Genomic DNA, 5,162 nt, shown 5'->3' with positions numbered 1-5,162 from the left:
ATGAACTCTAACCATCCTCTAGCCACGGGCTTGAGGTCATGCCTTCTTAATTGAACCGGCTTTCCTCTTGAATCTCTCTTCCATTGGGCGCCCTCTTCACATATGACTGTGAGGACTTGGTCCAACCTTTGATCAAAGTTGACACTTCTAGTGTAAGGATGTTCATCTCCTTGCATCATAGGCAAGTTGAACGCCACCCTCACACTTTCCGGACTAAAATCCAAGTATTTCCCCCGAACCATAGTAAGATAATTCTTTGGATTCGGGTTAACACTTTGGTCATGGTTCTTGGTGATCCATGCATTGGCATAGAACTCTTGAACCATCAAGATTCCGACTTGTTGAATGGGGTTGGTAAGAACTTCCCAACCTCTTCTTCGGATCTCATGTCGGATCTCCGGATATTCACCCTTTTTGAGTGAAAAAGGGACCTCAGGGATCACCTTCTTCAAGGCCACAACTTCATAGAAATGGTCTTGATGCACCCTTGAGATGAATCTCTCCATCTCCCATGACTCGGAGGTGGAAGCTTTTGCCTTCCCTTTCCTCTTTCTAGAGGTTTCTCCGGCCTTGGATGCCATAAATGGTTATGGAAAAACAAAAAGCAATGCTTTTACCACACCAAACTTAAAATGTTTGCTCGTCCTCGAGCAAAAGAAGAAAGAAGAGAGTAGAAGAAGAAGAAATGAAGGAGATGGAGAGGGCGTTGTGTTCGGCCAAAAAAGAGAAGAAGTAGTGTTTAAGGTGTGTGAAAATGAAAGAGTGAAGGAGGGTTTATATAGGAGAGGGGGAGAGAGATGTTCGGCCATTTAAGGGTGGGTTTGGGTGGGAAAGTGGTTTGAATTTGAATGGTGAGGTAGGTGGGGTTTTATGAAGGATGGATGTGAGTGGTGAAGAGAAAGATGGGATTTGATAGGCGAGGGGTTTTTGGGGAAGAGGTGTTGAGGTGATTGGTGAAGAAGAGAGAGAGTGGTAGGGTAGGTGGGGATCCTGTGGGGTCCACAGATCCTGAGGTGTCAAGGAAAAGTCATCCCTGTACCAAATGGCATGCAAAATCACGTTTTGTGCCATTTCTGGCGTTAAACGCCGGGCTGGTGCCCATTTCTGGCGTTTAACGCCAGCATCTTGCCCCTTTCTGGCGTTTAACGCCAGTCTGGTGCCCCTTTCTGGCGTTAAACGCCTAGAATGGTGCCAGACTGGGCGTCAAACGCCCAACAGCTAACCTCACTGGCGTTTAAACGCCAGTGGGTGCGTCCTCCAGGGTGTGCTGTTTTTCTTTCTATTTTTCATTCTGTTTTTGCTTTTTTCATGGATTTTGTGACTTCTTATGATCATCAACCTACAAAAGACATAAAATAACAAAATAAAATAGTTAATTATAAAACATTGGGTTGCCTCCCAACAAGCGCTTCTTTATTGTCATTAGCTTGACAAAGGACTCTCATGGAGCCTCACAGATACTCAGAACCGTGTTGGAACCTCCCAACACCAAACTCAGAGTTTGAATGTGGGGGTTCAACATCAAACTTAGAGTTTGGTTGTGGCCTCCCAACACCAAACTTAGAGTTTGACTGTGGGGGCTCTGTTTGGCTCTGTTTTGAGAGAAGCTCTTCATGCTTCCTCTCCCTGATGACAGAGGGATACCCTTGGGCCTTAAACACCAAGGATTCTTCATTCACTTGAATGATCAACTCTCCTCTATCAACATCAATCACAGCTTTTGCTGTGGCTAGGAAGGGTCTGCCAAGGATGATGGATTCATCCATGCACTTCCCAGTCTCTAGGACTATGAAATCAGTAGGGATGTAATGGTCTTCAACTTTAACCAGAACATCCTCTACAAGTCCATAGGCTTGTTTTCTTGAGTTGTCTGCCATCTCTAGTGAGATTTTTGCAGCTTGCACCTCAAAGATCCCTAACTTCTCCATTACAGAGAGGGGCATGAGGTTTACACTTGACCCTAAGTCACACAAGGCCTTCTTGAAGGTCATGGTGCCTATGGTACAAGGTATTGAAAACTTCCCAGGGTCCTGTCTCTTTTGAGGTAGTTTCTGCCTAGACAAGTTATCCAGTTCTTTGGTGAGCAAAGGAGGTTCATCCTCCCAAATCTCATTTCCAAATAACTTGTCATTCAGCTTCATGATTGCTCCAAGGTATTTAGCAACTTGCTCTTCAGTGACATACTCATCCTCTTCAGAGGAAGAATACTCATCAGAGCTCATGAATGGCAGAAGTAAGTCCAATGGAATCTCTATGGTCTCAGTTTGAGCCTCAGATTCCCATGGTTCCTCATTGGGGAACTCATTGGAGGCCAGTGGACGCCCAGTGAGGCCTTCCTCAGTGGCGTTCACTGCCTCTTCTTCCTCCCAAAATTCGGCCATGTTGATGGCCTTGCACTCTTCTTTTGGATTTTCTTCAGTATTGCTTGGGAGAGTACTAGGAGGGAGTTCAGTAATTTTCTTGCTCAGCTGATCCACTTGTGCCTCCAAATTTCTAATGGAGGACCTTGTTTCAGTCATGAAACTTTGAGTGGTTTTGATTAGATCAGAGACCATGGTTGCTAAGTCAGAGGTATTCTGCTTAGAACTCTCTGTCTGTTGCTGAGAAGATGATAGAAAAGGTTTGCTATTGCTAAACCTGTTTCTTCCACCATTATTGTTATTGAAACCTTGTTGAGGTCTCTGTTGATCCTTCCATGAAAGATTTGGATCATTCCTCCATGAAGGATTATAGGTGTTTCCATAGGGTTCTCCCATGTAATTCACCTCTTCTATTGAAGGGTTCTCAGGATCATAAGCTTCTTCCTCAGATGAAGCTTCCTTAGTACTGCTTGGTGCATTTTGCATTCCAGACAGACTTTGAGAAATCATATTGACTTGTTGAGTCAATATTTTGTTCTGAGCCAATATGGCATTCAGAGTGTCAATCTCAAGAATTCCTTTCTTCTGACTAGTCCCATTGTTCACAGGATTTCTTTCAAAAGTGTACATGAATTGGTTATTTGCAACCATTTCAATCAGTTCTTGAGCTTCTGCAGGCGTCTTCTTCAAATGAAGAGAGCCTCCAGCAGAGCTATCCAATGACATCTTGGACAGTTCAGAGAGACCATCATAGAAAATACCTATGATGCTCCATTCAGAAAGCATGTCAGAAGGACACTTTCTGATTAATTGTTTGTATCTTTCCCAAGCTTCATAGAGGGATTCTCCTTCCTTCTGTCTGAAGGTTTGGACTTCCACTCTAAGCTTACTCAATTTTTGAGGTGGAAAGAACTTTGCCAAGAAGGCATTGACTAGCTTTTCCCAAGCGTCCAGGCTTTCTTTAGGTTGAGAGTCCAACCATGTTCTAGCTCTGTCTCTTACAGCAAAAGGGAATAGCATAAGTCTGTAGACCTCAGGGTCAACCCCAATAGTCTTAACAGTGTCACAGATTTGCAAGAATTCAGCTAAAAACTGAAGAGGATCTTCCAATGGAAGTCCATGGAACTTGCAATTCTGTTGCATTAGAGAAACTAATTGAGGCTTAAGCTCAAAGTTGTTTGCTCCAATGGCAGGGATAGAGATGCTTCTCCCATAGAAGTCAGGAGTAGGTGCAGTAAAGTCACCCAGCACCTTCCTTGCATTGTTGGCATTGTTGTTGTTTTCGGCTGCCATGAGTTCTTCTTCTTTGAAGAATTCGGTCAGGTGCTCTAAAGAGAGTTGTGCTTTGGCTTCTCTGAGCTTTCTCTTCAAGGTCCTTTCAGGTTCAGGATCAGCCTCAACAAGAATGCCTTTGTCTTTGCTCCTGCTCATAAGAAAGAGAAGAGAACAAGAAAATGTGGAATCCTCTATGTCACAGTATAGAGATTCCTTTAGGTGTCAGAGGAAAAGAAGAGTAGAAGACAGAATTAGAAAATTCGAACTTATCAGAGAAGATGGAGTTCGAATTTTGCATTAAGAAATAGTGTTAGTCCATTAATAGAAGGATGTGAGAAGGAGGGAAGTAATTTTCGAAAATTAAGTGAAAAATTTTGAAAACATTTTTGAAAAACATTACTTAATTTTCAAAAATGAAAATGGAAAAGAAATCAAGTGATTTTTGAAAAAGATTTTGAAATTAGAAATCAAAAAGATTTGATTGAAAACTATTTTGAAAAAGATGTGGTTAAGAAGATATGATTGATTTAAAAAAAAATGTGATTGAGAAGATATGATTTGAAAAACATTTTAAAAAGATTTGATTTGAAAATTAAAAACTTGACTAACAAGAAAAGATATGATTCAAACATTAAACCTTTCTCAACAGAAAAGGTAACATACTTGAAATGTTGAATCAAATCATTAATTGATAGTAAGTATCTTTAAAAATGGAAAGAAATTGATTTTGAAAAAGATTTGATTGAAAAAAATGATTTGAAAAAGATTTGATTTTGAAAAGATTTTGAAAACTAAAAAAAATTTGATTTGAAAACAAAATCTTCCCTTCTAGCCATCCTGGCGTTAAACGCCCAGAATGGTGCACATTATGGCGTTTAACGCCCAAAATACTACTCTTTTGGGCGTTAAACGCCCAACCAGGTACCCTGGCTGGCGTTTAAACGCCAGTCTGCCCTTCTTCACTGGGCGTTTTGAACGCCCAGCTTTTTCTGTGCAATTCCTCTGCTGTATGTTCTGAATCTTCAATTCTCTTTATTATTGACTTAAAAAGACACAAATTAAAAATATTTTTGGATTTTTAATAATAAGGAAAAATCAAAATGCAACAAGAATCAAGTAACAATGCATGCAAGACACCAAACTTAGCAGTTTGTATACTGCTGACACTAATGAGAATGCACATGGGACACACAAACACTCAAGTCAAGAGAATTCAAAGATCAGAGTAAGAAATCATCAAGAATTACTCGAAGATCACTAAGACACATGAATGGATGCATGCAATTGACACCAAACTTAAGATGAGACTCTAGACTCAAACAAGAAATTTTTGGATTTTATGATTTTTTTTTTAAATTTTTTTTTTGTGTTTTTTCGAAAATTAAGTGGAAAAAGAAAATAAAGATATCAAAATTCTTAATGAGAATTCCAGGAATCATGCAATGTTAGTCTAAAGCTTCAGTCTAAAGAAATTAGACATGGCTAGCCAAGCTTCACCAGGACATTGCATTCAAGAGCTAAATTGAT

The 5,162-nt window shown here is 40.4% G+C and overlaps 1 non-coding gene across 1 annotated transcript; it reads left to right on the top strand.

The window, feature by feature from the left end:
* The first annotated feature begins 3,140 nt into the window (after positions 1-3,140).
* On the top strand, positions 3,141-3,248 carry LOC112804542 (small nucleolar RNA R71). The gene has a single exon (XR_003203154.1). It is a non-coding gene; the product is annotated as a small nucleolar RNA R71 (small nucleolar RNA).
* The last annotated feature ends 1,914 nt before the right edge of the window (positions 3,249-5,162 follow it).

Source organism: Arachis hypogaea, chromosome 5 (assembly GCF_003086295.3).
Source record: "Arachis hypogaea cultivar Tifrunner chromosome 5, arahy.Tifrunner.gnm2.J5K5, whole genome shotgun sequence".
NCBI classification, from domain to species: domain Eukaryota; kingdom Viridiplantae; phylum Streptophyta; class Magnoliopsida; order Fabales; family Fabaceae; genus Arachis; species Arachis hypogaea.
The sequence above is the reverse complement of the archived record's forward strand: the minus strand, read 5'-3'. Positions and strand labels throughout refer to the sequence as shown.